The sequence below is a fragment of the Dermacentor andersoni genome, chromosome 3 (genome assembly GCF_023375885.2).
Source record: "Dermacentor andersoni chromosome 3, qqDerAnde1_hic_scaffold, whole genome shotgun sequence".
In the NCBI taxonomy this organism is placed as follows: Eukaryota; Metazoa; Arthropoda; class Arachnida; order Ixodida; family Ixodidae; genus Dermacentor; species Dermacentor andersoni.
In genome coordinates this window covers 6392577-6402213 of record NC_092816.1, presented here as the reverse complement: position 1 = coordinate 6402213, position 9637 = coordinate 6392577, and positions in this window count along the sequence as shown.

Below are 9637 nucleotides of genomic sequence, written 5' to 3'. Positions count from 1 at the left end.
CGCCGCATGCAGCGCCGCCCTGGTGGTCAGAACGTGCACAATGCAGCCGCTCCCGCGGACGAAATTGCTACTGGTAGTGGCGTTGCGTGCCCTGAAAGTCGAAGGAAAACAAAAGGACGCCGACGATACTGTTGCGTATAGAAGCACCACAACTACGTCGGGATAAGGAAGGATGTATCCTTCTGCGTCTTTCCATCTAAACCGTAGGAACAAGAACGGAGGCGGCGTTGGATCCAATCAGTCAGACGAGCGGAGCAAGTTCCCGTCTTGTCGCCCTGTCAAGCGGTGTCGGGCTGGTTTCTAGATCGAATTTCGCGTGTGTGCTTGCTTTATTCGATAGTGAAGACGGTCAGCCCTGGCTGACAGTACCAAGCAGCAGAATCTGCAGTCGGCATTTCGTCGGAAACAAAATGAGGAATAGCATGCACCATCCGGCATATGTACCAACCATTTTCCCTTCACAATCCCACCGCCAAGCCCCTTCCAACGCCACCGCAAAAGCGAACGATACCAAAAATAAATATTGTCCATTCATTGCCAAGAATTATGTGGGATGGAAGCTGCCTTGTAATACGAGTTGTGTGCGTGTACTGCCGGCGCACGCGTGACTAAGCCGCCTCATCATCATCATCATCATCATCATCATCATCAGCCTGGTTACGCCCACTGCAGGGCAAAGGCCTCTCCCATACTTCTCCAACTACCCCAGTTATGTACTAATTGTGGCCATGTTGTCCCTGCAAACTTCTTAATCTCATCCGCCCACCTAACTTTCTGCCGCCCCCTGCTACGCTTCCCTTACCTTGGAATCCAGTCCGTAACCCTTAATGACCATCGGTTATCTTCCCTCCTCATTACATGTCCGGCCCATGCCCATTTATTTTTCTTGATTTCAATTAGGATGTCATTTACCCGCGCTTGTTTCCTCGCCCAATCTGCTCTTTTCTTAACCCTTAAACTTACACCAATCATTCTTCTTTCCATAGCTCGTTGCGTCGTCCTCAATTTCAGCAGAACCCTTTTCGTAAGCCTCCAGGTTTCTGCCCCATACGTGAGTACTGGTAAGACACAGCTGTTATACACTTTTCTCTTGAGGAATAGAGGCAACCTGCTGTTCATGATTGGAGAATGCCTGCGAAACGCACCCCAGCCCATTCTTATTCTTCTGGTTATTTCAGACTCGTGATCCGGATCCGTGGTCACTACCTGCCCTAAGTAGATGTATTCCCTTACCACTTCCAGTGCCTCGCTACCTATCGTAAACTGCTGTTCTCTTCCGAGACTGTTAAACATTACTTTAGTTTTCTGTAGATTAATTTTCAGACCCACCCTTCTGCTTTGCCTCTACAGGTCAGTGAGCATGCATTGCAATTGGTCTCCTGAGTTACTAAGCAAGGCGATGCCATCAGCGAATCTCAAGTTGCTAAGGTATTCTCCATCGACTTTTATCCCAAATTCTTCCCACTCCAGGTCTCTGAATACCTCCTGTAAACATGCTTTGAATAGCATTGGATAGATCGTATCTCCCTGTCTGACGCCTTTTTTTATTGGGATTTTGTTGCTTTCTTTATGGAGGACTACGGTGGCTGTGGAGCCGCTATAGATATCTTCCAGTATTTTTACATATGGCTCATCTACACCCTGATTCCGTAATGCCTCCATGACTCCTGAGGTTTTGACTGAATCAAACGCTTTTTCGTAATCAATGAAGGCTATATATAAGGGTTGGTTATATTCTGCACATTTCTCTATCACCTGATTGATAGTGTGAATATGGTCTATTGTTGAGTAGCCTTTACGGAATCCTGCCTGGTCCTTTGGTTGACAGAAGTCTAAGGTGTCCCTGATTCTATTTGCGATTACCTTAGTAAATACTTTGTAGGCAACGGACAGTAAGCTGATCGGTCTATAATTGTTCCAAGTCTTTGGCGTCCCCTTTCTTATGGATTAGGATTATGTTAGCGTTCTTCCAAGATTCCGGTACGTTCGAGGTCATGAGGCATTGTGTATATAGGGTGGCCAGTCTTTCTAGGACAATGTTCCCACCATCCTTCAACAAACCTGCTGTTACCTGATCCTCCCCAGCTGCCTTCCCCCTTTGCATAGCTCCCAAGGCGTTCTTTACTTCTTTCGGCGTTACTTGTGGGATTTCAAGTTCCTCTAGACTATTCTCTCTCACATTATCGTCGCGGGTGTTACTGGTACTGTATAAATCTCTATAGAACTCCTCAGCCACTTGAACTATCTCATCCATATTAGTAACGATATTGCCGGCTTTGTCTCTTAACGCATACATCTGATCCTTGCCAATTCCTAGTTTCTTCTTCACTGCTTTTAGGCTTCCTCCGTTCTTGAGAGCCTGTTCAATTCTATCAGTATTATAGTTCCTTATGTCAGCTGTCTTACGCTTGTTGATTAACTTCGAAAGTTCTGCCAGTTCTATTCTAGCTGTAGGGTTAGAGGCTTTCATACATTGGCGTTTCTTGATCAGATCTTTCGTCTCCTGCGATAGCTTACTGGTCTCCTGTCTAACGGAGTTACCACCGACTTCTATTGTGCACTCCTTAACGATGCCCATAAGATTGTCGTTCATTGCTTCAACACTGAGGTCCTCTTCCTGAGTTAAAGCCGAATACCTGTTCTGTAGCTTGATCCAGAATTCCTCTAGTTTCCCTCTTACCGCTAACTCATTTATTGGCTTCTTATGTACCAGTTTCTTCCGTTCCCTCCTCAAGTCTAGGCTACTTCGAGTTCTTACCATCCTATGGTCACTGCAGCGCACCTTGCCGAGCACGTCTACATCTTCTATGATGCCAGGGTTCGCGCAGAGTATGAAGTCGATTTCATTTCTAGTCTCACCATTCGGGCTCCTCCACGTCCACTTTCGGCTAACCCACTTGCGGAAAAAGGTATTCATTATCCGCATATTATTTTGTTCTGCAAACTCTACTAATAACTCTCCCCTGCTATTCCTAGAGCCTATGCCATATTTCCCCACTGACTTGTCTCCAGCCTGCTTCTTGCCTACCCTGGCATTGAAGTCGCCCATCAGTATAGTGTATTTTGTTTTGACTTTACCCATCGCCGATTCCACGTCTTCATAAATGCTTTCGACTTCCTGGTCATCATGACTGGATTTAGAGGCGTAGACCTGTACTACCTTCAATTTGTACCTCTTATTAAGTTTCACAACAAGACCTGCCACCCTCTCGTTAATGCTATAGAATTCCTGTATGTTACCAGCTATATCCTTATTAATCAGGAATCCGACTCCTAGTTCTCGTCTCTCCGCTAAGCCCCGGTGGCACAGTACGTGCCCGCTTTTTAGCACTGTATACGCTTGTTTTGTCCTCCTAACCTCACTGAGCCCTATTATATCCCACTTACTACCCTCTAATTCCTCCAATAACACTGCTAGACTCGCCTCACTAGATTGCGTTCTAACGTTAAACGTTGCCAGGTTCAGATTCCAATGGCGGCCTGTCCGGAGCCAGGTATTCTTAGCACCCTCTGCTGCGTCACAGATCTGACCGCCGCCGTGGTCAGTTGCTTCGCGGATGCTGGGGATTGAGGGCCGGGGTTTGATTGTTGTATTCATACAGGAGGTTGTGGCCAAGTACTGCACTAGGGTGGCCAATCCTGCTCTGGTGAGAGAGTGCGTTACCGGTTCTGGTCACCGGGATCAGGCCGCACTCCAGGCCTGTTTGTGCAGTAGTAGAGTGGCAGCTCAGTGGTAGAGCGTTCGCTTTGCATGTAAGCCGCCTATATGTTTTTAAAAATGCGCATGCGGATGAGGACTCGGCGCTGAGATGCATCCAGTAATTTTTTTAATTAGTGCTAAATGTAGCCAGCATTGTTACGGATCCAGCAGCGGAGCACTCAAACCTTTGCTTGCGCGAGTCAACTGATGCGATAAAGCTTTCTTCTCCATGACTGCTGTGGCGAAGTAACATTAGAATTTTTTATGTCTAGCCAGAGAAATATGGGATGTCTTCAGGCCAACTAATACTTCCGAAACCACAAAGCAGCACGACCGGAGCCATAACTGCAAGATTTGCGAGGCAGGCTGCCACGAAAGCACGGCAACGGCAAACGGCGCAACCGTTGAAGAAACACACGTGCTCGCCGCGACACACTGAACAATATATAAAGCTTAAAAAGCTTCTTTCGTCATTTCTTCACTTGATGGCGCTACCTTCTTTATGAAAACTGTCCATTTGAAGCGGCGCGAGAACGGAAACATACGAACTATAATACGGTCGCGCAAGTGTGTGTCGTCTGGTCGAGCGGCTGGAATATGCCGCGTTTTCTCACCAGGGCGGCGTGCGACGCACTCTTTTCGACGCGCCGCCTGTCCAGCGCTGGTTCCCCATATGTAGCTCGGTCATACTGGAGACTATGCTCGGTCGCTCGGCTCAGCAGGCTCCGTAATCGACATTTCATCGCTACTCATCATACGTCACGTTTTTGTGCTATGTGTGCTATGACGTCAATATTTTCATTCCTCCGCTGTGACGTCATAACTGCCGCGCTAGCAATGAGTCTCGACCACGAGAAGGAGCTTTTGATGACTTTTTGGAGCTGAATTAAAATTATTTTGAAATGTCTGCAGCGTCCAATACCTCGTTGCGGGTGTCCTTGCATAAGGAAGCAGCCTACAACATACTTTTATAGCCTCAAAATTTGGTGTCCCAACCCCTTTAAAGGTTGTTTTCTTTACCAATGTTTGTTCCCTCCAAACAGAGTCGCGCTTTTATCGCTGCTCACATGGCTGCTCCCATACCCACCCTCGCTGATGTCGGTGACAGCACGAGTACATCATAATTGGATTTGTCCGCTCTTTGTGCGCATGCGCGAGAAGCAGTGGTTGCAAGGGAGAAATGTGGGGACTTTCGGTCCTTGAGATTTCTCTTCGCCTAGGTACTACGGGGAAGAAAGTTGTTAGCTCCGTTTGTCCCTATCGAGCTGGCAGACAGAATGCATGGCCGGTAAGGCGAAGAAGCCGTGTCCGAGGTGAGTTTGTTGCTATTTTGTTGCGACGGTAGCATATTAAATTTTTATAGTCCCAGGGGGATACGTTTGGAAGTTAGGTGTCTTCTTGGATGACTTTAGTGGCAAAGCACTACATCGTGCCGATGCATTGTTCATTAGTTTTGTTGAGCAAGGTCAGCATACCGCACACTTCAGGAGATTCGCGGGAACGGAAACAGTTTATGAATTCAACTCTCGTGCCGATGCGAGGTTGTTGCTTTTTTTTTTTGGCGGTAGCATATTAAATTCAGATAGTCGCAGGGGGATACGTTTGGACGTGAGGTGTTTTCTCAGATGACTTTAATGACAAAGCATTACATCGTGCCGATGCATTGTTCATTAGTTTCGTTGAGCATACCACACACTTCAGGGGAATCGCGGGAACGGAAACAGTTTATGAATTCAACTGCCGTGCCGATTCATTATATAGTTTTTAATGTAACTGAGCATACAGCACACTCGGAGATTCGTGGAAATGGAACATCTTGTACTCTGTATGTGAACGTACTAAAACTTGCGTCGCCATACAATCTGAGCCGTAGATCGTTGTGAGAGCTGTACAGCCACACTGGCAAAACACTACGCCCTGCGGAAGAATACGGAACAAATGTATGCTAAAGAAACATGGTCGCCATGCAACTTCATAGTAGTAGTTGTACAGTAACACTGATATTGACTACGTGGCGCAGATTCGTAGCGATTCTGAGGGGCTTGTGCGCAAGCTAGGGTAATTAACGAAGGAGCGCGTATTACTAATACCGGCTGTCACGATGTCACGCTCATATACGGGGCGCTCTATGTGTGCGAGACAAGAACTCAGATCGCTACAACCGCGTGCGAAATAGCTCTGAAGGCCTGCCAGTACACTTGTTCGGCGTCTCCGTGCTTGTACTGCGACAGGAGACGTGACGACAGGTGTGCACGTATATCACACTGTGGCCGCTTTTCACTCTTGGTATACTTCGCCGCAATACATGGCACATGCTTGATTGCGCGATATTGGTGCCTAGCGGCGAAGCTGACTTTAGGCAAATGGCATTATGCAACCCTCGAGCCATCTTGTCCGTCACTGCGGATAGAAAACGCATACATGTTCAAGCTAGTTGAGCTGCATCATTTTGTCGATGTTTACCCCTCTTTACTAAATGAAGAGGATAACGTACGCCTAGCTGTGTGGGTGATTGAAAAGATTGATAAAAAGCCTGGTAACCTATGTGCAGTCAGTCAAAAAACACTTTTATGCAGGTGTCTATGCTCCTGTAATATATATATATATATATATATATATATATATATACATATATATATATATCATCATCATCAGCCTAGTTACACCCACTGCAGAGCAAAGGCCTCTCCCATACTTCTCCAACTACCCCGGTCATGTACTAATTGTGGCCATGTTGTCCCTGCAAACGTCTTAATGTCATCCGCCCACCTAACTTTCTGCCGCCCCCTGCTACGCTTCCCTTCCCTTGGAATCCAGTCCGTAACTCTTAGTGACCATCGGTTATCTTCCCTCCTCATTACATGTCCGGCCCATGCCCATTTCTTTTTCTTGATTTCAACTAAGATGTCGTTTACCCGCGTTTGTTGCCTCACCCAATCTGCTCTTTTCTTATCCCTTAACGTTACACCCATCATTCTTCTTTCCATAGCTCGTTGCGTCGTCCTCAATTTCAGCAGAACCCTTTTCGTAAGCCTCCAGGTTTCTGCCCCATATGTGAGTACTGGTAACACACAGCTGTTGTACACTTTCCTTTTGAGGGATAGTGGCAACCTGCTGTTCATGATTTGAGAATGCCTGCCAAACGCACCCCAACCCGTTCTTATTCTTCTGGTTATTTCAGTCTCATGTTCCGGATCCGTGGTCACTACCTGCCCTCAGTAGATGTATTCCCTTACCACTTCCAGTGCTTCGCTACCTATCGTAAACTGCTGTTCTCTTCCGAGACTGTTAAACAATACTTTAGTTTTCTGCAGATTAATTTTCAGACCCACCCTTCTGCTTTGCCTCTCCAGGTCAGTGAGCATGCATTGCAATTGGTCTCCTGAGTTACTAAGCACGGCAATATCATCAGCGAATCGCAAGTTGCTAAGGTATTCTCCATCAACTTTTATCCCCAATTCTTCCCACTCCAGGCCTCTGAATACCTCCTGTAAACATGCTGTGAATAGCATTGGAGATATCGTATCTCCCTGTCTGACGCCTTTCTTTATAGGGATTTTGTTGCTTTCTTTGTGGAGGACTACGGTGGCTGTGGAGCCGCTACAGATATCTTCCAGTATTTTTACATATGGCTCATCTACACCCTGATTCCGTAATGCCTCCATGACTGCTGAGGTTTCGACTGAATCAAACGCTTTCTCGTAAGCAATGAAAGCTATATATAAGGGTTGGTTATATTCTGCACATTTCTCTATCACTTGATTGATAGTGTGAATATGGTCTGTTGTTGAGTAGCCTTTACGGAATCCTGCCTGCTCCTTTGGTTGACAGGAGTCTAAGGTGTTCCTGATTCTATTTGCGATTACCTTAGTGAATACTTTGTAGGCAACGGACAGTAAGCTGATCGGTCTATAATTTTTCAAGTCTTTGGCGTCCCCTTTCTTATGGATTAGGATTATGTTAGCGTTCTTCCAAGATTCCGGTACGTTCGAGGTTATGAGGCATTGCGTATACAGGGTGGCCAGTTTCTCTAGAACAATCTGACCACCATCCTTCAACAAATCTGCTGTTACCTGATCCTCCCCAGCTGCCTTCCCCCTTTGCATAGCTCCTAAGGCTTTCTTTACTTCTTCTGGCGTTACCTGTGGGATTTCGAATTCCTCTAGGCTATTATCTCTTCCACTATCGTCGTGGGTGCCACTGGTACTGTATAAATCTCTATAGAACTCCTCAGCCACTTGAACTATCTCATCCATATTAGTAACGATATTGCCGGCTTTGTCTCTTAACGCACACATCTGATTCTTGCCTATTGCTAGTTTCTTCTTCACTGTTTTTAGGCTTCCTCCGTTCCTGAGAGCCTGTTCAATTCTATCCATATTATAGTTCCTGATGTCCGCTGTCTTACGCTTGTTGATTAACTTAGAAAGTTCTGCCAGTTCTATTCTAGCTGTAGGATTAGAGGCTTTCATACATTGGCGTTTCTTGATCAGATCTTTCGTCTCCTGCGATAGCTTACTGGTTTCCTGTCTAACGGCGTTACCACCGACTTCTATTGCGCACTCCTTAATGATGCCCATGAGATTGTCGTTCATTGCTTCAACACTAAGGTCCTCTTCCTGAGTTAAAGCCGAATACCTGTTCTGTAGTTTGATCCGGAATTCCTCTAGTCTCCCTCTTACCGCTAACTCATTGATTGGCTTCTTGTGTACCAGTTTATTTCGTTCCCTCCTCAAGTCTAGGCTAATTCGAGTTCTTACCATCCTGTGGTCACTGCAGCGTACCTTGCCGAGCACGTCTACATATTGAATGATGCCAGGGTTCGCGCAGAGTATGAAGTCGATTTCATTTCTAGTCTCACCATTCGGGCTCCTCCACGTCCACTTTCGACTAACCCGCTTGCGGAAAAAGGTATTCATTATCCGCATATTATTCTGTTCTGCAAACTCTACTAATAATTCTCCTCTGCTATTCCTAGAGCCTATGCCATATTCCCCCACTGACTTGTCTCCAGCCTGCTTCTTGCCTACCCTGGCATTGAAGTCGCCCATCAGTATAGTGTATTTTGTTTTGACTTTACCCATCTCCGATTCTACGTCTTCATAAAAGCTTTCGACTTCCTGGTCATCATGACTAGATGTAGGAGCGTAGACCTGTACAACCTTCATTTTGTACCTCTTATTAAGTTTCACAACAAGACATGCCACCCTCTCGTTAATGCTATAGAATTCCTGTATGTTACCAGCTATTTCCTTATTAATCAGGAATCCGACTCCTAGTTCTCGTCTCTCCGCTAAGCCCCGGTAACACAGTACATGCCCGCTTTTTAGCACTGTATATGCTTCTTTTGTCCTCCTAACCTCACTGAGCCCTATTATATCCCACTTACTACCCTCTAATTCCTCCAATAACACTGCTAGACTCGCCTCACTAGATTGCGTTCTAACGTTAAACGTTGCCAGGTTCAGATTCCAATGGCGGCCTGTCCGGAGCCAGGTATTCTTAGCACCCTCTGCAGCGTCACAGATCTGACCGCCGCCGTGGTCAGTTGCTTCGCGGATGCTGGGGACTGAGGGCCGGGGTTCGATTGATGTATTCATATAGGAGGTTGTGGCCAAGTACTGCACCAGGGTGGCCAATCCTGCTCTGGTGAGAGAGTGCGTTACCGGTTCTGGTCACCGGGATCAGGCCGCACTCCAGGCCTGTTTGTGCAATTTTCTCAACACACGGTTTTTTTTTTTATTTTCCGGTGGAGAATTGCGCGGCACCGGGATTTGAATCACGGTCCTCTTGCACTGGAGACGGATTCTCTACCGTCCCCGTAGGAGTTAAATTAAATATTAATTTATGGGGTTTTACGTGACAAAACCACTTTCTGATTATGACGTCAAACTCTTGCCTTTGCTTTGTGTTGTCGACAAATTCGACTTCGCCCTG